This window comes from Camelus bactrianus, chromosome 31, assembly GCF_048773025.1.
Source record: "Camelus bactrianus isolate YW-2024 breed Bactrian camel chromosome 31, ASM4877302v1, whole genome shotgun sequence".
Lineage (NCBI taxonomy): Eukaryota > Metazoa > Chordata > Mammalia > Artiodactyla > Camelidae > Camelus > Camelus bactrianus.
This window is the reverse complement of record NC_133569.1, coordinates 10,381,835-10,405,470: the sequence shown is the minus strand read 5'-3', so window position 1 is coordinate 10,405,470 and position 23,636 is coordinate 10,381,835. Positions and strand designations below refer to the sequence as shown.

The following is a 23,636-nucleotide window of genomic DNA, read 5'->3' as shown; positions in this document are numbered from 1 at the left end:
TTCTTCAGGGACTTCAAGAATCGTGGACAGGCATGTGTGCAGACCCGTGGTAGTTGGGCACTTGGCCTCATACTGTCCTTGTGGACTTTTGAAAATAACTGCCACTGTCATTCGTGTTGATTCCAGGGGTTGTCCTGTTGTCACTGATGAATTCAAAAACAGTTATCTTAGTAAAGCACAGTCTCAGGTTCTAGACTCAAGTAAATTCCTGATTAAATAGATTTTCCTAAAGATTTCCTCAAAGCAGTGAGATAAATGTCATAAAACCAAAAAATGTCAAAACTGCAAAGGGATTGGGAGAGGCTGATAGCTCAGTGGTTCAGTGCGTACTTACTACACATGAGGTTGTGGGTTCAAGCCCCAGTACCTCCATTAACATAAAAAACAAACATACAAACCAACCTAATTACCTGCCCCCCCTCATTCAAAGAGTCTCATGATCCATGTCCCCAGGTTCTGAATCTAACCTCATCGTTATGAAATGGACTGCAGCCAGTTAGCTGTGATGACCTAGGCTCAGACAGTCCTAGCTCAGGGTTCTCAGAGGAACTTCTACTGGCCCCAGTAATTGCTTTTTCACAAATTTAGTTTACATCCATGATTAATCTTGACAATAATCCTAAAATTTAGATGTTGTTTTTATTCACATTTTAGAGATGAAGAAACTGAAAGCGAGCTAAAATAACTGGCCAGAGGTAACACAGCTGGTGAACAGGGGCCCAGGCGCTGACAGTCTGGAAAGGTGGTTTCACATCAAATCAAGTCCTTTTTTTCTCATTGATGCAGGTTCTTTTCAACCTGTTTCAAAGGCACTGGAAACCTGTGGTACCTCAGGTACCATTAAGCAGGAAAAAAGGGGGTGGGGAATAAACAAGGCAGTGCTCTGGCCCCTCACTCTAGTTTCAGCCTGAGCACATCTCATATATATGAGTCCCATTTAAAGTTTTGTTTGAAAAAATTTCCAAACACTGTATTATACCCTAATGTCTCCTAATGCTGTACTAGCAACTTCCTGCAGTCAGATCTGCCTTATCCTTTCTTTGGTCTCAGGACAGTATGAAAGCGGCCCTGACGTGGAGCAGGTGGAGATCACTGCTCTTGCGATGTGATTTGGGCTCCAGAACTGCACTGTCCGAGCGTCTCCCATGAGCCCTGGCAGCCCTGCTGCCTTTCCCACCAAAGCCAGTTACATGGTTCCCACACCCTGCCGCCCCCTCCCTGTCAGTAGCGATGTCACCTTTGTCAGGAGTGGCCGCGTGCTTCCCAGAGGGAAGGGGTGTCTTCTCCCCGGAGCTGGAGGCAGTTCTCAAGGAGGAACTGTACCAGAGAAACCTGAAACACATGAGGGCGCAGCAGGGTGTTCTTTTCCATATGGCACAGTTAGAAATCATTTCATATGTAAGTCTTTGATCTAAAACCTGTAAGAGAATTCTGAGAAAAATTCAGAGTTGATTAAAAAAATGAGTCTACAAATCAGTTTTCTCTAAGAAATAGTGATACTTTCATGAGTACTTTGGGTACAGATTTTAAAATTCTTTTAAATCAGTGGGTTAAAATTATAATTTGTGGCCTTGTTCAATAGCTAATGTTTTTGTAACGATGGTTACATGTTTAAAACTAGGACAATTTTCAAGTGACCTATGAAGGATTCTTGAGATGAATCTGCATATTCTCTTACTAAATTTTATTTGTTTTTGTTTCATTTTCTTCAGTTTTATTGAGATAAATTGACATATAGCATCTTACAAAAATTCATAAAGCATCCAATAGACAAAAACTTGAGAAATTTACTTCTTAAGTGAGGAAATATGTGAAAGTTCAGAAGCAGAGATTTCTGTGATTTTTCTTGTGAAGGAAGGAAGCAGCTGGAGAGGAGACGTGTCTGCACTGCCTCATCTCATGCTGGCTGTCCGGTTGAGCTTGGGGCAGAGCTGTGATATGATTAGGCCTGTTGTGTCTCTGGATGTTCTGGAATCTTTTCCTAGCCCCCTCACCCTGCAGTGGGGGTGACATAGGAGCCGAGTGTCCTTGTGAGGGACCACAGCTGGCAGAGGAAGGCCAGTGTATGTGGAGCCGTGGGTGCTCATCTTGCCCAAGCCAACGCGATGTGCCAGCAGTGACCAGAGGAGCTGGGTGGTGTTGTCATTCTGTGATGATGAAACGATGGGACCTTCGCCGTAGTTCACACTCCCTCAGTGATTAGGCTGAGAGTTGAGCCTCGGCTGTCAGACCCCAAAGCTCAGGTTCTGTTCTGTCCCATCATCCTGCTCTTAGCTCTCTGTGGTTCAGTCTCCTGGATGGGAAAGGAGAAATGCCTCTACTGCTCTCAGTTTCCCACTTAACGACCCACCACCTCCCCTCACCCCACCAGGTCAGTGACTCTGCCACTCCAGGGGAGCATGTTTAAGATGTGCACTTGAAAAACCTGGACTATCATGGCTAGTACCTCAGGTTTCAGGTTCAAAGTGGGGACCATGCCCCACAAGGCATGAAGATGAGAGGTCTCATTACCTTTTTTGTGAAGTCCTCTTCTGATTGTGAGCTGGTGGCATTAGGTGGACCAAGAAGGCTTGGGGCTAGACAGCGTGATAAGTTATAAGCTGTCATCTGATTGAATGAGGAGTGTTGCTCAGTGTTGTGCAGCACTCGAAAAAGGTGTCTCAGGAGGTCAACACTGGCTCTTGGCAGCTGGTCCAAAAGCGTACAGACAGGAAAATGCACTTTTAAACAAAGCATGTCGTTTTGCTTAGAAAATGGAAATACAGAGACAGAGAATAGAGTACGTGATTGTAAACCATGCACACAGTCCTCTCTCGCAGAGTTCTAAGCGTGAATGCACACAGAAATGTTTCATTGATTTCAATTTCTGGACCAGATACTAACTTCTGTGGTTAAGTATTTGAAAAATTAAGATTGTAACACTGGCAGATTCGTTCTCTGGCATCTCTGTTTTGACCAGTGGATTTCATCTGCAGCAGTTCCGTGTCTTCAGCAGGTGTTAACTGGTCTGGAGTCCATATTAATAAGATTAGGATAAAAACAGGAATTGAGTAACAGCAGGAGTGCATGCATCTGTTTTTCAGGTGGCTTCTGTGGGTAGCAGATGCAGCCCTTTGACACTGGTCATTACTTTAGTAGACAAAGCTGTGAACTATGAGCTGATATTTTCCTAAGAGGATGTTGGTTGTGTTTTTGGAGTGTGACTGTCATTACCTCCGGGTGGCAGTTATTTTTTCCTCCGCATTCCGTTCATCAAGGACACTGAGCCATTTGTTGTGGAGACTGGCTGTAAAAATACTTCCTTCGATGTTCTGAAAAAAATCCTTCCGTAGATTAAAAAAAAAAGATATATATTATTATTATAAATACATATTGGAGAAATAACAGAGAAAACATTAAGTTGAAAAATTCCGTTCAGGCCTCACTTCCTTCGCAACTGCCAGTCTGTGACCCAGGCAGGGCTGGGCTTTGATTCTATAGACTTGCACACCCAGAAGGAGGGGCTTGGACTCTCTCCATCTAAAACTAGAAGCATCACAGTAGAGTCTGGATGGCAGTGACAATGATGAGAAAGCCCCCACCACCAGCTGGGCCTTGCTCTCTGTGTCCGTGTTAGCACTAGTCCCGGCTGACAGGGTCTGGTGCTCACCCATCCCGAATCTTGCGAGTGTCTGAGAAGCAATGCGCACACCCATGTTACTTGTTTACTTCAGACAGTGCTTGCTCTTAATTCAAGGGAGAAAGGTTCTCACACTCTTGCACACATATTACGAGAGAACTGGGCTTTCTGACGTGAGGTGTGCATGCTTCATGGGGAAAGACTACTCATAATAGCTTCAGTTTTCTTTTTTAAACTGTATAAAAGTTCAGTTTGCAGCCTTTTAGGCAGCAGGTGCTAAAAACATACAAAAATCCCCTGTGGGTACCTACATGTTACCCCTTATAGCTCCTTGAATGGAACATATCCTTCCAAATAGGATACTTAAAATTTAGATGTATTGGAACTTCAGGCCTCTGAGTGTCAGGGCTAGAGGTACACAAATGTAAGCTTCCTAAGTGGGGGCCTGGAAAATGTGTCACTTTAGAGGGCTGATGAATAATTTTTAAAGTATAGTCAGAGACAATAGGTCAATTTCTGGTGTACAAGCCTTTCTATCACAGAAATGGGCCTATTAAAATTTATGAAGTAGTAATTTTTTTCCCCTGGTGGGTAAGGTGGTAATTGCGTTTATTTATGTATTTACTGATGGAGATTCTGAGGAATGAACCCAGGACCTCGTGCATGCTAAGCATTCACTCTACTGCTGAGCTATACCCTCCCCACCCCTGAAGTTGTAATGTTTTGTGCCAGACTGGGGACAGTTTTGCATCACCTTGCACCAGCCCAGCCCACCACGCCCCAGCGGAGCCTCGGACACTGGGGTGTGTGTCCGCGCACTGCTCGGGATCCCTGTCTGGTGGCTGTGAGCATGATGACCTGAGCGCAGACCGCCCCACCCCCAGTGGGGTGAGGAGTGAGGGGGTCAGCTCGGGTTAGGGGTGCAGAATGAGGGGGGGCTCCCGCGGGGAGTCAGGTTGAGGAGTGAGGGGCTGCCCAGAGTGGAAGTCACCTGGCTGAAGTGTGAGGGGGCCATCCCGGGGTAAGGGGCGCTTGGAATAGGGGAACCCGGTTGAGGGATGGGGGCTAATCCTGGGGTGAGGGGACCATCTCAGGATGATGGGTGGACCCGGGGTGAAGCATGAGGGGTCAGCTTGTTTGCAGGGGCTGTAAGTTAGAAGCTAGTGGGGTGGAGTGTGGGGTGGGGACCTCAGTATGAGGAGAAGGAGCCTTGTCTTGGGGACCATGTCATGGATGAGGCCTGGCCGGGGGGTGTGGGGGCTGTGACGGGGCTGGAGGTGTTGTGTGGTGGCCAGCAGGGGGAATTGGAACTGTGGGGTGTGGCCTGGCCCGGGGCCAGTGCTGGTTCTGATTGGGTGCTGGGGTGGAGGGGACCCTGTCGGTGGCTGGGTTGGGGGGGCATTAGGGGTGGGAACTTCGCTGGCCAGTCCTGGGCCGCCGGGTGGACCAGCCCCACCGCCCCACGGCCTGGCCTTGCATGGCCGGGCTCGGCCCCTCTCGGCCCCACTGGCCATGTCCCGTAGTGCGGGAGCCCCAGCCCGATTGTCACTGCTACTGGCAGGGGGCGGGGGAGGGGAGTGGACGTGAACGCGCACGCGCGAAGGCGCGGGAGCCCGCCCAGAGCCTGTGGGAGCTGGGCCCGAGCCGGGTGCTCCTGGACCAGCTTCCCTAGGAGGAACACAGCCCAGGGTCTGGGCTGCCACATGCCTTCGCCTCTGCTGCTGTCGCCTGGCAGGTAAGGGGGCGCTGGTGGGGGCGCGCAGGTCGGGGAGCCGGTGGTTGAGGCCTGGGCTGCGTTGGGGAGGCACACAGGGAGGGCTGCGCAGGTGAGGCCCGGGCCACACAGCCCGTCAGGACCCTGATGCGGGTCTGGGCTGCCGCCCTGGTTCATGGTGCATCGCCCCCGCCATTAGTAGTCACTGAACCCTGATGTCTTCATCGCCGCTCACGTGGGTTTGGGAAAGTGGGAGCAGCCCCGGGAGGTGGGAGGGCGCCGGGCTGGCCTTGGAGCACCTCCGACTGGCCCTCAGGCCATGGCCTTCCTGCTCAGGTGGACCTGCCTGGCGACTTCGGGCCACCTTGGACCCTCCAGGTTGGAATAACAGACGAGGCCCGGGGCTTTGGGAACTTGTCGGCCTTCCTCCCGAGATCAAAATCTTTTGGCAAGTCTAGTTTTATTTAGTCTCCAAGTGTTTTTCACAGTAGCTATGCCAAACTACATTGCCACCAGCAGTGTAGGATTGTCCCCTTCTCTCCACAGCCTCTCCAGCATTTCTCCTTTGTGGACTTTTGTTGAATGATGGCCTTTCTGACTGTGTGTGAGAGGTGATAGTTACCTCACTGTAGTTTTGACTTGCATTTCTCTGATAAAGATATTGAGTATTTTTTTCATGTGCCTGTTGGCCATTTGTATGTCTTCATTGGAGAAATGTGTGTTCAGGTCTTCTGCCCATGTTGGGATTGGGGTGCTTGTTTTTTGGTTTTTAAGTTGTACGAGCTGATTATGTAGTCTGGAAATTAAGCCTTTGTCAGTCGAATCATTTGCAAGTATTTTCTCCCATTCAGTATGTTACCTTTTTGTTTTGCTTACGGTTCCCTTTGCTGTGTGGAAGCTTGTGAGTTCTGCTAGGCCCCATGTGTGTGTTTGCTTGTGGTTTTCTTTCTGGTGCTGGGGCAGACTGTCCTAGGAGAACATTGCTGAGATGTATGTGAGATAATGTGTTGCCTATGTTTTCTTCTTAGAGGTTTATAGATTCTGGTCTTCTGTTTAAGTCTTTAAGCAATTATGAGTTTATTTTTGTGTGCAATGTTAGACAGTCATCTAACTTCATTGATTTCCATGCAGCGGTCCAGTTTTCCCTGCAGCCTTTGCTGAAGAGACTGTCTTCCCTCCATGGTATGTTCTTGCCTCCTTTGTCAAAGATTAATTGACCAAAAGTTTGTGGGTTTATTTCTGGGGTCTCATTTGTGTTCCATTGATCCATATGTCTGTTTTTGTAACAATACCGTGCTGTTTTGATTGTAGGTCTGTAGTACTGTCTGAAGTCTGGGAGGGTTATTCCTCCAGCTTTGTTCTTTTTCTTGAGTAATGCTTCCGTAATACTGGGTCTTCTCTGATTCCATATAAATTTTAAGATGATTTTTTCTAGTTCTGTGAAAAATGTCCTGGGTGATTTGGTAGGGATCTGCATTCAGTCTGTTGATGCCTCAGGGCAGGTATGGCCATTTTAACAATATTCTTCCAATATAAGGACATGGGCTATCTTTCGGTTTCTCTAAGTCCTCTTTAATTCCCTTAAGTGTTTTATGGGTCTCTGCATTTAAGTCTTTCACGTCCTTGGGTAGATTTATTCCTAAGTATTTTATTTTTTGGATGCAATTTTAAAAGGGAGTATTACATTCATGTGAAGAAATGCCACTGATTTCTGTAGGTTGATGTTGTATTCTGCTACCTTGCCAAATACTTTAATTAGCTTTAGTCATTTTTGTGTGGAGCCTTAAGAATTTTCTATAGATAGTATCATGTAATCTGCATATAATGACAATTTTACCTCTTCTCTTTCAATTTGGACCCCTTTTATTTCTTTTTGTTGTCTAGTTGCTATGGCTAGGACTTCCAATACTATATTGAATAAAAGGGGGTGAGAGTGGGCATCTTTGTCTTGTTCCAGATTTTAGTGGCATATTTTTCAGTTTTTCACTTTTAGTACTGTGTTAGCTGTAGGTTTTTCATAAATAGCTTTTATTTTGTTCAGATATGTTCCCTCTATGCCCACTTTATTATAAGCTTTTATCATAGATGGCTGAATTTTGTTTTGCTTTTTCATCATCCATTGAGATGACCACGTGGTTTTTGTCCTTTATTTTGTGAAGTGGTATGTCACATTGATTCATTTGTGTATTTTGAACCATCCTTGTGTCCCTGGGATGAATCCAGCTTGATTATGTTGTATGATGTTTTTTATGTGTTGTTGGATTCTGTTTGCTAATATTTTATGGATGATTTTTAGATGTATGTTCATCAGTGATATTGACCTATAATTTTCGTTTTTGGTAGTGTGTTTTGTTTTGGTATATGGGTGATGGTTCATAGAATGAGTTTAGGAGTATTCTTTCCTTTTCAATCTTTTTAGAATTTGAACAGGATTGGTATGAGTTCTTTGTATGTTTTGTAAAATTCCTGAGTGAAGCCATCTCGTCTGGACTTTTGTTTGCAGGGGTTTTTTTTTTTGCTGATTTCTAATTATTGCTAATTGTTTCATTTCTAGTGATTGGTCTATTCTAGTGGTCTATTTCTTCTTCTATCATGGTGGACTGTATGTTTTCAGAAACTTGTCCATTTCTTCTAGGTTGTCCAATTTGTTTCCATATAGTTGTTTTAGTATTCTGTTATGATATTTTGTTTTTGTGTGATACTGGTTTTAGGAGCTTAGTTTTTAAATGTTTTTAAGATTGGCCTAGCAAAATTCACATTCAGTAAAGCAATGGTTTATCTCTAGTAAACTGACTAACTTGATTATTTTTACTATCTTGAGCCTTTGCCCAAAAATCTAGTGTGATCCTCACATCCCTTCTGAAAGGTTTTGTTTCAGAGAGGGCTTAGAAGCAAGACAGGAGCTGTGGTTGTTCCTAGGAAAACATGTTGGGTGCAAATGGACATGCTAATTGAGGGGGTTGTACACAATTTATTCACCTAGTAACTGTGATGTGTTAATTTATTCATTGATCTATCTTGACATCATAGCATATCTCTGGACATTTCTTCCTGTTATATTGATGTACATGTCTTTTTTCTTTTTTAACCAATACCATACTGTCTTTATTACTTTAGTTTTATAGTAAGTCTTGAAATCAAACAGTGTAAGTCTTCCAACTTAGTTTTTTTCCAAAATTGTTTCAACTGTTCTAGGTCTAGTCTTCTTTAATTTCTTCCAGCAATATTGTATATGTTTCAGAGTAGAGATCTCTCGCATATTCTGTAGAATTTATTCCTGAGTAGTTAATATTTTCATGCAGTATAGTTGATTTTTATACACTGACCTTCTGTCTTGCAGCTTTGCTAAACTCACATAGTAGTTCTAATACCATTTTTTTGTCGATTTCTTAGAATTTTCTATTTGGAACATATCTGTGAATGAAGAAAGTTTTACATTTTCCTTTTATTCATATATATGATTGTGTGTGTGTGTATTTTTTAAATTTATTTTTTTGCTTTATTTCACTGGCCACAATCTCTAGTATATTTTGAATAGAATTAGTGAGAGGTCCTTGCTGTGTTCTGTCTTAAGGACAAACATTCAGTCTTTCACTGTTAAGTATGATGTTAGGTGTAAGTTTTTCATGTGTGCCCTTTAGTATGTTGAGGAAATTCCTCTTAATCCTAGTTTGTTAAAATTTTTTTTTCTTTTTTAAAGTCATGATTATATATTGAATTTTATCTCATGCTTTTTCCACATTTATTGATAGGATCCTGTGGTTTTTCTTTTAATATGAAATGCATTGATTGATTTTCAGTGTTAAACTTACAACCTTGCATACTTAAAGTAAAATGTTTGTCTGATTTTGGTATTAGAGTAGTCGTAGTCTCATAAAATGAGTTCGAATTTGTTCCCTTTTCTGCTTTCTGGTAGGATTTGTGTTACTTCTTTCTCAAAATTTGGTGAAATTCAACAGTGAATTTAGAGCCTGGAGTTTGTGAAGTTTTTAACCACTAATTTAATTCATTTGATAGACAAAGTGCTGTTACTGGCTTTTTAATTTTTTCTTGAGTGAGTCTTGATATTTTGGGTCTTTCCAGAAACTTGTCCATTTCAGCTAAGTTGTCAAGTTTATGAGCATAAAGGTGTTTTATTTTTCTCTTTTGAATACATGTATGGTCTGTAGTGTTATTATTTTTATTCCTAATGTTGAGAATTTGTCATTTCTCTTTTTCTCTTTATTAGTCTGGCTATAGCTATATGATACTACTGGTTTCTCAAAAAATTAATGTTTGGTATCAGTGATTTTTCTCTATTGCCTTTATGGTTTTAGTTCCATAATTTCTACTCTTTATCATTTCTTTCTGATTTTGTGGGTTTAATTTGCTCCCCTTCTGATAACTTAAGATGGAAGCTTAGGTCATTTATTTGAGACTTCTTTCTTTCCTAATATAAAAATCAAAAAAGAATAAATTTCCTGCAGACAACTGTTTTAGCTACATATAACAGTGTTGTGTTTTTTTTTTTAACATTTCCATTGAAAATCCTTTTTATTTTATCTTGTGATTTCTTCCTTGACCTTCATAGTTTATTTAGAAGTGAATTACTTAATTTCCAAGTATTTGGAGTACTTTCCAGTTACTGTTTTAACTTAATCCTTTTGTGGTCAGAGAAACGACTTGGTATGATTTCAGTTCTCTTTAAATTCATTGAGAATTGTTGTACGGCCTAAAATATGATCTGTCTTGGTGAATGTTTTAAGTGTACATGAAAAGAATGTTTATATGCTGTTCTGGGTAGTGTATTCTGTAAATGCCCATTAGATCAAGGTGGTCAGCTTCATTTTCTGACCTCTTGTTCTGTCAGTTATTGTGAAACAAATGTTGAACTGTCCAGCTGTAACTGTGGATTTGTCTCTTCTGTTCTGCTTTTGCTTCCTGTATTTTGAAGTTCACTTCTGACAGACATTTAAGGTTGTCCTGTCCTCTTGGTCCATTGACTCCTTTGTTATTATGTAATGTCTCTCCATCCTCAGTATTTTTTGAGCTGATACTAGTGTAGTTGCCCAGCTTTCTTTTGGTTAGTGTTTTTGTGGGATGTTTTTTATCTTTTCTTGTACTTTTAACCTGTCTCTGTCTCTGTGTTGAATCTGTGTCTGTGTGTGTGTAGACAGCATGGAGTTGGGTCTTGTTTTTGTTGTTGTTGCTGTTGTTTTGATCCAGTCTGCCCATCTCTGACTTTTACTTGGAGTTTTGTTTTGAAAAAGACCATTTTATATAATGTAATTATGATATGTTTGGGTTTCAAGCTACCCTTAGTGTGACTAGTTTTCTATTTGTCCTGTGTGTTCTTTATGTCCTTTTCCCACTTCCCTGCCCTGTTTTGAGTTAAGTTGTTATTGTTGTTTAAATGAACCCCTTTTATCTCCAATCCTGGCTTATTAGCTCTGCTTCTGTTGTTTCACAATGGTTACTCTAGACTTTGCACATCTTTAACTGATGATAGCCAATCTTCAAATAATATACCAGTTACGTAGAGTGTACGATCCTTGAAACAATAAACTTCCATTTCTTCCTTCCTATTTAGTCCTCCTTTACTTCTTCATGTTATGATGCCCCATAATACATTATTGTTAGTGTGCTTTAAATCATCTTTTAAATTTAATAAAAGTGAGGAAAAAATCTTTATATTTACTCAAGTATTGATACTTTCCAGCTCACCATTCCTTTAAATTCACATTTCCATCTAGATGGTGTCATTTTCTTTTGGCTTGATGAACTTTCTTTTAACGTGTCTCACAGTGCAGCCCTGCTGGCAGTGAATCCTCTAAGCTTGTGTTTGCCTGGTATTATATCATCTTCATTTTTACTTGGTGTGGAGTTCTAGGATGATAGCTTTCCCCTCTGTATGTCCCCATCTGAAGGCTCTAGAGAATAAGCCATGGGCTGAACTGATAAACAAGCTGTGAGGAAAGTCATGCATCCAGGCTGGATAAGAAATGGCCTACTTAATGTACCCAGTATGGACGGCTGGCTGGCCAGTGACGGGTAAGATCCTCAGAGGAGGACAACCTAAGACAGGCACGGCCGGCTGGATCAGAGATGGCCTAATGTGTCCAGTGTGGACGGCTGGGTAGCCAGTGACGGGTAAGATCCTCAGAGGAGGACAACCTAAGACAGGCACAGCCGGCTGGATCAGAGATGGCCTGATGTGTCCAGTATGGACGGCTGGCCGGCCAATGACGGGTAAGATCCTCAGAGGAGGACAACCTAAGACAGGCACGGCCGGCTGGATAAGAAATGGGCTAATGTGTCCAGTGTGGACGGCTGGCCGGCCAGTGACGGGTAAGATCCTCAGAGGAGGACAACCTAAGACAGGCACGGCCGGCTGGATAAGAAATGGGCTCACCCGTGTAGGATTGGCTAAGACCCCGGGTGCAAAAGCAACACAGTCCAGCTTCCCCCTCGGCCCAGCCAGTCCTGCTCCCCTCACTTCCTGACCAGCGTTGCTCCATTGAGTGCCCCCAATAAGCCTCCCGCCTGCGGAGCTCCAGCTGAGGGTCTGTTTCCCGGGAATTCCAACCTAATGTTGTAGTCATACATGAAAGAGCTGGGTAGGTTTATCAGAAGCCCCACGGAGAAGCAGCAGCTTTCCAGTTACAGAGGAAGTGGGACGCAGAGTTGGAGCCAAGGCAATGAGAATAGATGAGTTTGGGTGGATGCTAATGAGTGTTGTTTAGAGAGGCAGAAAAAGGACTAAGAAGAGACTGGATGAGATGGATCCAGGATAATCAATGTTTTCCCTACATGGCAGCTTGGTGAACATAGAATTCGAGGTCAGACAGCTATAGGGATGGACCTCTGGGGTGGTCTCACAAGTGGCTCTAGCAGTGATGCCCAGATGGGACATGTAACCTCTGCATGAGGTGTGGAGATCAGTGAAACTCTCCTCTGGAGCAGTAAAGGCCAGAAAGTGCCCACACTGTAGTGATGGGCAAATACACCAGGCACAAGCAAGGGGGGTCAATCTTTGTCTCATATAGGGCAGTGTTAAGGGGCAGATGGGAAGGTACCAAAAGAGCAAGGGAGGGTTTCTCAGTCTTAGAATAATGATGTAAGGGACCAAAAGAGGAGTTGAGGGATTGTGGATAGGGCAGGGATCCAGATGCAGGAACTGGAGCATAATCTAGTCCAGTGTCTGGCAAATTCAGCAAGGTGAGCAAGGGTGACTGGTTCCTGAATGAGAGCTGCACTGGACTGATTTTGATTGCAACCCACTTGCTGATAACTCTGACATCTCTGGGTCCAGCCCCATGTACTTCTTTTAATTTCTAGACTCATGTCCCCACTGGACATCTTCACATGAATTATCTACCAGAAATTCACAGTATACATAATGCAAAACTCATTTTCTTCTCCGAACTTCACCCTCCAGTTTCCACTCCTGGTTAATTGCATCACCACTTCCTGGTCATATCATCTGTCCCTGTAAATACAAGAAGTGGACAGAGCAGCCTGCATGAAAAAGGGTCCGGATGAGTCAGTGTTCAATTCCAGTGTGGAAGGAATTAGGAGTGGGAGGTTAGAAGCTCCTAGTTTGTCTCTAGTCCATTCCCAAGCTTTTCTGCTCTTATTCCTGATCACACCCACGACCCACTATCATCACAGTCTCCCCACCATATAGACTGTCTGTCTGTCCTCCTGGTACCCCTGCTTCATCCACAAGAGCCTCAAACTCTTAAACTGTGGTAGGTGAGGGACTTGGCCTGGCCAACCACGCTCTGTGTCTTCATCTCTCTATTTTACTCAGTTCCACAAATGAGTTTTACTTTGGCTGTTTGGTCACAAAGACTAAGGGCAAAGTGCTGGAGGAAAAATGTGTTGCATTTTATTGAACCTCAAGCTGCTCAGAAACCATTTGATGGTCTCTTTGAGCAGGATGACATTTGGCTCAGTGGAATCAAGGCCGATGCAAGAGGGGGGATCACCTGGCAGTTACTTCCTTAGCTTTCATGCTGGATGAGAGTCTCCACCCACCAGGGCTCCCCAGTTGATTAAGGTGAAGGACAGAGCTGATGCGGGGGCTCTGTAGCCTGTCACTCTGCCAGGAAGAACGCTGAGCACAAGAAAAGCCAGAGCTCCCAGGGCGTAAAATTGAGAAGTGGCTCAAGGTTACTTTTTATTTATTTTTATTGACTAAATGCGTATCAAGCACTCTATCTTTGGTTCCCCTAGTCTCTCTAGTTTGTATCTTTTCACCTGTACCTCTGTCTTCTCAAGTACTCACTGTTCTCATGTTTCTTTTCCCCCCTCCTTCCATCAAAACCTTCTCTCAGGTTTTTCCCACCCATATTAACTTTATAAGCTACTAAAACATTATCTTTCTTTGGCAACCTTGCAGCCCAAACTCTTAAGTTAAAGGATGAAATATTTATTGATCATTGCATCAAAGAGAATTTAGGCCATCTGGGCCTCCCCGGTGTCCCTGAAATCGCATTACCTGATTGGTCTATGCAGTAGGCTGGCCTGAGGGGCCTCACCTCCAAGGAAATGGACAAACTGGAAGCAGATTACTGTAGAATGAATCTTGTTGGAAGAGACAGCAAAGAAACCTCACTGAGCAGGCGGCTGCATACAGCACAGCAGCAGAGGCTTCGCTGTCCGACAGGGCAGACTTTGAGGCCCAGTCATGAAACCAGTTGTGAAGGTCAGCTATGACCTCCAGCAGGCTGTAAGCACCAGTTAGTCATTTACAAAATGGAAACAATAGTATTACAAGGTCCTCAGAGCTGTTGCGAGGACTGTGTGACACACCTCCCGCAAAGTGCTTACGGAACGGTGCTGGCACACTGTGATTGCTCCATAGATGTGGTGATGATGCGAAAGAGGAGGAGGAGGAAGTGGAGAAGGAGGGGGCGAGGGGTCTCGTACCTGACTGGTCTCTGAGAGAGTGATATTGATGTTGCTGGAGCCACACTGGTTGTCACAGGCACCTCCTCGTTTGGGATGCTGAGCACCTCTGAGCCCTGCTTCCTGTCTCCAGCTCAGATGGGCGTTTTCTGGTGCGGCAGTGGTGACCACGGCCTGCCTCCGGGGTTCCATTCTTGCCCTGACTCTAGAATTACGAGGAATTCTTGTAATTTAGGCATTCATTTTACTTCCTGTCTTTTCATTTTCTCTGACTTTTATGGAGGCTAGCAAGACTGGGAATAAAGACTGGGTTCTATAACTTCTTGTGGTTCTCCTGTTCTTTTGTTTAACAAGAACTTTTTGAAAAGCAATATATACCCGAGAAGTGAGAGCTGAGGGTACAGCGGTCAGCATCAACATGTAAACTGCGTGCTAGTGGAGCTGAAAGTCCAGAGAAGATTCACATGAAAAGATGCTAAATATCTTTAGTCATTAGGGAAATGCAAATTAAATGATAATGACCTAGCACTAGTACCCACTAGAATGGTTAAAATACTGCCACCACCACTACTACTAATGAAACACTGAAAGTGAAAAGTGCTGGGGCACATGGAACGCCCATACGTTGCTGGTGAGAATGAAGAGAGAGCACAGCCGCTTTGACAAAAGGCATAGCCATTTTTAAAAAAATTAAACATACCCTTGCTATATGACCCGTCAAGCCCAGCCCTAGATATTACCAAAGGGAAATGGGAATTTTCAATTCACACAAAAACCTATATGAAAATTATACAGGCTTTATTCATAATTGCCAAAAAATGGGAGCTACCCAAATGTCATACTCATCTCCAGGGGCACCGATTTTATCTCTGCCGGGTAAGGTGTTAGACATTGGAGAACCAAAAGAAGCCTTAACTATAAAATCTCTGCCATCATGGAGCTTGGATGTCAGCGTGTCTCTGTGCTCTGTCATTCATGTTCACTGTCCCCATCAGCCGCCTGAGCTGGACTTAGGACTCCATCATAATTGCTCTGGTCAGTGACTCCCATGTTGCTCAATCCAGGGTGCAATTCTGTGACCTCATCTTTGTCACCACGTACACAACATTTTTCCAGCTCCTCCACTTTTTTTTTTTTTTTTTTTTTACTGCTTCTTTTGGCTTCTGTTTTCATCTGCCCTTTCTTTCACCCCACAGGCTGCTCCATCTCACAGCCTCCTTTGTGATTTCCTCCTCATCTTGTGCCACCTTCTCTATCTATGCCCTCTCCCAAGAGGTGACATCAACTTCTCAGCACTTCAATACCATCTCTGTAGTGATGGCTTTTAAATGTATATTTTAGCCTGCACTTTTCTCCTGATTTCCAGACCTCCCTACTTAACTTTCTATTTTAGTTGAGTGGTCTACTACCTTCCATTCACTGGGTGTGCATAACTCAGATGAAAGCTAAGGTGGGTTTTGTTTTTATGTCTTGGGAAGAATAAACTTCTTAAATGCTTTATGGGGCTTTTACTCTGGCACTGGGACAGGACCGCCTTATGCTCTCCAATTCTCTAAAATATGAAATTGTTGATTCATTTTGGTTTTATTTAACAGCGAAGAGAGAGAGTCTCAGCACTGTGATGTACTATATGCCACCATCTATTCAAGGCAACGAGCATTTTTGAAATGGAGGCTACTAGTAACAAGAACTTTAAATTCGGGGGTAGGGAAGGGAAATGTCTAGTTCGGAGCCAAAAGCTGCTGTCTTGTTAGGAGCCAACACCATCTATTGTTTAAAAAAAAATGTTCAAAATGGTAATATGTGAGGGAAATAGCTGAGTTTTGTAACAACAACAACAACAACAAAAAGCCGAAAGTGCTTCTCTTGCGCAGCAAGTCAGCCTGAGCTGAAAGGGCCCACCGGGTGGAGGAAAAGGTAAGTCTTCCCCACGGCTGCACATATTTTCAATAAATAAATAATTAAGATAATTTATCCTTCCTGTGTTCCCTTTACAGAGACTCTGTGACATGTTCTTTTTATCTTCTGAGGGCAAACATACAGAGGCACAAGGCAGCAACAGAAATGCAGAATCACAGCTCTTCTGACCCAGGCACTTGAGTTAGAAAGTGTCTGGGGCTTGCTTTTCTCAAGAGTCACACTCCACCCTCCGGCCAGCGGCCCAAGGCATCACTGAATCCGAGCGGCAGGAGGCTGTAGGTCTGACTGCTTAGATGTCCCTCGTCCCTTCCATCTGAGCCAGTTAATTACCCTTCTCTGAAGCCACCTTTTCCATCAGCATCACATTCTTCCACACAAACAGAGCTGGGTGAGTCTCACATTAGCCGATAAACTGGTAAATTATCCCCTCTTATTTTACATCCGCACTAAGGCTAACCGGGCTTCAGGTCCGTTGTTGTTACTTTTTTTTTTTTTTTTAGCAAGACCAACAGCAGCAAAGAGCTCAGCTTTTTATTGAATGTGCTCCTGCAAAAGTTTAGTCAAAAAGCCCAAAGCCCGTGTAATCATCAAACTCCTCGGATCCGGATCCGCCTTTCTTTGCTTCCGCTTTCTCCTCCTCAGCGGGGGCAGAACGGCGGCGGGGGCGGGGCCCCTGCAGGGGCGGCGCCGGCTGCGGGAGAAGGGGGGGGGATCGAGGGTCGGGGGGAGCGGGGGATGGGGGGCGGGTGCAGTGGCCCCCACGTTGCAGATGAGGCCGCCGGTGATGACATTGTCCAGCGCCTTTGCAAACAGGCCCCGCCAGAAAGGTTCGACACCGGCTGCTTTAATGAGGGCATTGATCTTGTCCTCCGTGACGGTCACCTCATTGTCGCGCAGAACGAGGGCCGAGCAGATGCAGGCGAGCTGGGAGCGCGAGGCCGGGCGCGGCGAGCTCCGGGCTGGCGCGGCCGGGCGGGCGCGGTGCTGGGCGCCGGGTGACGTGGGGGCCTCACCCCACCGCCGCCTTAGCTCCCTCGGAAGGTCGGAGCACCTCGGCAGCAGCCGAGGAAAAAAGGTCCTTTGTTGTGTTGAAGTTGGTATAAGCTGAGTTTTAAAGATACCCAAATAACCTGTATTTTTGAGTCAAATAGATCAACAGAGTAGAGGGATAAAACAAAAACAAAATGATCATTCAATCCATTATTTTAAACAACCAGAAGAGTCAAACCTTAGCATCCCGTAATCCTATGTAAACAGGTCCTCGGAGTCTTCACCTTTGACCTGGAAGCTTCCATCTAAGGAGAAGGGGCTCACGTGACATGTGACATTCTTACACCTCAGCAAAATACAGCTCCATGTCATTCAGAGGCAGCCCTATTGCGGGCTGCGTCATTCACGTCCGTCTCACACAGATGTGTAAATAGCATTATTCACTGCACGGATGTCACCACGGCCCCAACCAAATTAACCTTGCGTGTGACACTCTGCGTGGCCGTGAAGCCTGCTTTTTAGAGACTGCAGGAGGCACCTAGGGAAAACGAGGAGAAACCAGTGTATGTTACTTACTGCAAAGGTTGGAATGTACTCTTTTTTTTTGGTGACATCAGTGCGTGTGCCATGATTCTTGCTACGTGAACATTAAATTCGTTTATAATTATGCTTCATCTGTATTCATGCTGGGCCATAGCTCTCAAACAGCCAGTTTTGGCTTTGTTGGTTCTCTCCATATTATCCTTTAGTTTATTAATTTTGCTCCTCTGTTTATTATATCTTTAATTATACTTTCCTGGGGTTTATTTTGTTCTTTTTTTGTTCCAAATTCTAAAGTTAGACCATTAAATTATTAATTTCCCTTCATTTTTTATATAACTTAATATTATAAATTTCCACTGAATATCACTTTTACTGTGTGCTATATGCTAGTCATGTTCTAGGTGTCTGCCCTTTTTCTTACTGAAGAAGAAGCACATGTAGAAGCGTGTACTGATCTGGCACAGGCTTTGGCTCTGGTTGCTGGTTATTTGTTGCTTTAGTTACTGACTTTTCTTTGACTTTTATTCTGAATTGCTTGTCTGGTTTTTGGTTTATCAAACCTCCATGTTTGGGTACTTCCTTTACTTTAGATTTCTTATCACTTTTGAGTCACCCCTTCATCCAAGGTGGGCTAGTAGTCAGGAGCTCAGAGTTCTAGGCTTACCTTTGTTCAGCATGATAGTCTTTGGTCTAGATATGATTGCCTTAATTTTTCTATTATGGGTGTGACAAGTTCCCATAAAGTAAGCAGCTTAAAACAACACAGACTTACTATGTTATAGCTCTGCAGGGCAGAAGTCAGGCTGCTTACTGGCCTTACTAGGCTGAAATCAAGGTGTGAGCACAGCTGCGTCCCTTTCAGGGGGCTCTTGGGGTTCCTTTCACGATCCAACTCCATGCTCATTGTGTTGCTGACAGAATTCAGTTCCTGGTGGCTGTAGGACTGAGTGCCCATTGTGTTGCTGCTGGCTGTTAGCTGAGTGCTGTCCCCCACATTTTAGAGGCTACTTGCCTTCCTTGGCTTGTGGTCCCTTTTCATTCGTCTTTAATACCGACAACTGTGAGTCTCATTCCTCCCATGCTTCTCATTTCTCCTCTTTCTTCTTCTGTTTCATCTCTCCAACCCTCCACTTTCAATATTCCCCACTTATTAAAGACTCCAATGAAGACATTGGGCTCACTTGGAAAATCCAGAACACTTTTTATCTCAAAGTCTGTAAACTTGATCACATCCTACAGAATCCTTTTTGTCATATAAGGTAACATTTGCAGGTTTCAGACCTTAGAGCCTGGACATCAAGGGTAGGGGGTGCACATTATTCTGCCTGCCACAATGATGTTTACCTCTCTGTGTCTCAGTTTCTTCATCTGTGCAATGGAACTAAGGGGCCCAGAGATGAATTTTCATTAGCTTTTCCTCAAATCCACCTCTGCCTCTTATTTTTACACTTGTTCCTTTTTCCTTTCTTACTCCACACTGCCCCCATGGGTTTGCTCCTAAATTTCATTCTGCTTTGTGTGTGTGTGTGTGTGTGATCCTTACCCTGGCTTAAAATCTCATTTCATTGATTTTTTTCTATTATCTCTGGCTCATATGACAAAAGCTATAGTCACACTATAGATTAGAAACAAGTATACAATTAGTACATTTCACATATATTTATTGAGTGCCCTCAAGCTGTCCGGCATTGGGCTCAGAGCTGTGCGCACTCTGATGACACCATATGTCACTTTTCATAAGTTGTGGGCTCTGACTGAGCAAAAGATAAACCCTGAGGTCAGAGGGTCCTGGGCAGGGGATTTATCTAAAGTAGCCTGAGGAAACCTAGCTTGAACAAAATGAAAGCTGCTGTCAAAAGATACGTCTCAGAACCCAACTAGCAGAAATGTATGCAATAATGGGAACAAAGAATATATTTAAAAGCCTAGAGAGCTTGAAGCAAGACCAGACTTGTACATGTGAGGAGCGGGCACAGAGACCAAGTCAGAATTCAAGTGCTGAGGGGCGGGGACCCAAGGAGAATCCCGACCACTTGGTGTACCGGAGGCAGGGCCTGAAAACAGATTCATAGGGAAATAAACCAGTTCTTAAGCTGCTGTTTATCAACTTACTTTGAAATCTTAATTTGGTATCAAAATCTCTTTCCAGAGATTTTTTTCATCAATCTCTTCTTTTTATGTGTCAAGGCAAATTAATTAATCTCTTTCAGACATTGTGATGTTTGACACATATTGTGTTACTGGGATAAATGGAATTATTAATCTAAATTCCAGGGAAATGGAAGTCTCCTGGAGAATATATTTAAAATGAAGAGACAGGATTTTTTTTTTCCTGGAAAGCCTTTTAATAAAGTCACAAGAAGCACACACCATCTACCCTTGGCTTGGTGCCTAACAGCGCACACTCTATGCTTAGTATATATGGGCACACAATATGCAGCTGTTTGCTAATTGTGTGGTATTTTGTACTTGAGGCATTCTCACATGTTATAAAACTCTCAGAGTCAGGGAGCATGGCATTCCTTATTTTGCTTGGAGTTTGTTCTTACCATCCTTGATTCACTCTCTCACCTCCTGATATGATCTGTTTTGTTCCAGAAGCTGTGCCATGTGCTGAGGAGGCTAAGACAAGCAGATCACAATGCCTACCTTTTAGAAGCCTCCAGCCCAGGGGTGAGGCAGAGAAGGAAGGGCCTGCCTGCTGAGAGTCAGGAGAAAACTTCCCAGAGGCTGAAATTTAGATGTTATGCCCTGAAAGATAAGTGGGAACTTGTCAGGAAGACAGAGTTGGTGAAAGGAATAATTACTTAATTAAAGTGAAGGGGGAATGGGGTTTCACACACAACCATGCAAGAGCATTCAGAGGAAAATTTTCAAGTAGTTTGGGTGTTTGGAGGGACAGGAAAGGGTGGCCATTTAACAGGTGACACGGTTTCAAAGCCTCAGGACTTGCAGTTAAATTAGATCTCTTGATACTGGGTTCAAGTCTTTTCTGTTCAAATTTTCTCCAGCACATGTATCCAGCCACTGGACTGCTTCTGACCTGGCTTGTTGGAATCACGCCCCCTGGTCCTCAGTGTCTGGCACATCTTGGGCACTCAGATCCTCTTTTGCAAGAATAAAAATCTAAGCAGATGGATACACTCTGCTTCCGAAGTTCTTTACAGGTTCTTTTTCACTTTAGGGCACCTTGGACAGACCATCCTACTTCTCTGTCTTACTGTCTTTTTCTTCTTTTTTCCTTCTTTCTTCCTTTCTTTCTTTTTTTTTAGATTCCACATATAAGCGATCTCATATGGTATTTGTCTTTCTCTTTCTGGCTTACTTCACTTAGAATGACATTCTCCAGGAGCATCCATGTTGCTGCAAATGGCATTATGTTGTCATTTTTATGGCTGAGTAGTATTCCATTGTATAAATATATCACTTCTTTATCCAGTCATCTGTTGATGGACATTTAGGCTGTTTCCATGTCTTGGCTATTGTAAACAGTGCTGCTATGAACATTGGGGTGCAGGTGTCATTTTGAAGTAGGGTTCCTTCTGGATATATGCCTGGGAGTGGGATTCCTGGGTCATATGGTAAGTGTATTCCTAGTCTTTTGAGGAATCTCCATACTGTTTTCTACAGTGGCTGCACCAAACTGCATTCCCACCAGCAGTGCAGGAGGGTTCCCTTTTCTCCACAGCCTCTCCAGCATTTGTCATTTGTGGACTTTTGAATGATGGCCATTCTGACTGGTGGGCCTTCAGGAACTTTGAAGCTGGCTAGTCAACACTCTTGTGATGACCTCTGGATATGTGGGCTGAGGAAACTTTGAACAGAAAATCCCAGTTACAACTTTTAACAAGTTCAAACCACCCATAAAAGTTATGACTATATTTCAGTAATGGTCCCTTCTCTGGCTCACCTCCACTGAAGCAGAAGTGCTGAGGAAGAAGTGCACGAGCTCGTCTTTGGAGCCCTCTTCTTAGAGCTTCTTTTCCAATTGGTCAAAACAACACATGAAGAAATAACTACAAATCAGATAGAATAATAGTCACTTTGAATGCATTGACTTTGATTAAAAACAGGAAACTTTTTATTACATTTAAGAAAACATGAAATCGTCTTTTTCTTTGTAATTTGTAAGTTCTAATTGTGACTCATATAATCCAACACTAAATTGGAGAAAATGCAGCTGGTTTTCTGGTAAGTTGGCTCAGCTACCATGCGGCACAACCAGCGTTTACAATCCACACTCCTCTGTTTAGAAAGGAGACGCTCTGAGTGGCATCAGCTAAAATGCTGTGCGTGTAGATCTGATCAGGTTTGGTGGGTGTTTTCTCTCTTTGCTCTGCTTTCACTTTGAACCTGACTTCTCCAGATAGCGGGCCTTCCCTCAGGTCCTCAGCCTTCCTGCCGTCATGCTTTACTGTCTTGTATCCCAGCCCCTCAGAGGTTTTCTCTCAGTGGAGTGATGGGATTCAGCCTGTAAACCAAAGCACGTTATTGAGTAGAAGCATGCAGACTTGGCAGCTGTCCATCGGAAAGCCCAGAGTCATGGCATTCACAGTGGGATGTTCATGTTTACCTAAACAGAGAGGAGTGCGTTTTCTGCTTGTCTGTAGAGAAACTACTCATCTCAGTAAACACGTGGATGAAGAGAAGAGAAACTGACTGTGGCTTCCAGTTTTAGGGACAGATGGAGCTGCATGGACCAATGCCAGATTGTGGAGCTTGGAGTTAAATGTCCTCTTTGGCACCTTGTTGAGTGGAAACTTCTTTTTCTTTCTCTGGAAGACACATTAGACCTCAGAAAATACCTATGACCCCGAGGCATTGCCTTATTTCCAATGACATTTTAACTTATACTGACCATCTGGAAGGATTCCTTTACAATGATCTTTCCAGCTGCTCAGCTGCACAAAAAGGAGATGAATCACTTTACTAACAGGGTATTTTCTTAACAGCATGGACTGAGTGGAAAGGGTGGAGGGAGGTGGCAATGAAAAAAGAAACTTGATTGCTTCTGTTTGATGTAACTGTCTGATTAAAACAACAGCAACTGTAACACCACCAACAAAGACGAAAACATCCTCTACCACTAAAACAACACAGCAGGTTTCACTTCGGATGGACTGTTTCCTTTGAAAAAAAAAAAAATGAAGCAGTTACACCTTGGGTGTCCCTAGCTCAAGATGCAGCCAACCTATAACGTGCTTACTCAGAAATTCACTGAAAGTAAACCCAGATAGGATTAAGAAAGGCCCCAGGGACTAACAAGTGGGAGAATATTTTATCTGTACCAAATAGTTGACTGAATAATGAATAACTATTAGCTTAAATTGCAATAGACAGTTATTTACCTGAGACCTAACGGTTGCATTTTTCTTTTTTTCCTCCTGAGCAGTCTCTGAGCAGCATCGTCAGAGTATCGCATAAAAGGAGGACTATGATCCCTGTATCTGAATAGCAGATTTGGGGGTTTTTTTAAGCAATTTTCTGATCATTTCTTTTATTGTCTAACATGATGCTTGTTAAAATAGAAGAACAGACACTCATAAAACTATTTTTCCCTGTTTGGGCAAAAGTAAAGGTTTGCTTTATCTAGAAATATTTAGGTCTTTTAAAATGAAGTGATATTTTTAGAAACAGAAGACCAGGTTCTAACTCAGAATTAAGTTTCCCGATCACTTATTAGCTTCACTGTCCTCTCCACCTGTGTCCTCTGGGAGTAACTGTTGATATTAAGGTTTATCAAGTTATATCAGTTGACACATTTAATTTTTTTCTTATTATATTTTTTTTTGTAGAATAGCCCATTAAAGAATAAATTTGTACTCAGAGAACCACCTTGGACTTTTAGGAAGCAAATCTTTAAAAGATGGACAGGACTTTCTAGAATTGAAATTTTTTTATATATACAAGAGCAGGACAGGGCAAAAGGACGTGTTTGGAGAGAAATGCAGTATAAAG

At 43.4% G+C, this 23,636-nt stretch overlaps 2 long non-coding RNA genes across 2 annotated transcripts in view; one reads left to right on the top strand and one right to left on the bottom strand.

Annotated features, from left to right (window-relative positions):
• The window catches only part of LOC105073359 (uncharacterized), a 56,112-nt gene extending 54,319 nt beyond the window's left edge, over positions 1 to 1,793 (top strand). The window contains exon 10 of the long non-coding RNA XR_012503490.1: positions 655 to 1,793. This is a non-coding gene — a long non-coding RNA (uncharacterized LOC105073359). The remainder of the gene's footprint in view (positions 1 to 654) is intronic.
• LOC123618458 (uncharacterized) lies at positions 7 to 21,578 on the bottom strand. The gene is made up of 6 exons (XR_012503489.1): positions 18,451 to 21,578; positions 14,247 to 17,673; positions 2,512 to 3,323; positions 1,792 to 2,293; positions 1,238 to 1,332; positions 7 to 143 (listed from the first exon to the last, which is right to left on the bottom strand). It is a non-coding gene; the product is annotated as an uncharacterized LOC123618458 (long non-coding RNA).
• Between the last annotated feature and the right edge of the window lie 2,058 nt (positions 21,579 to 23,636).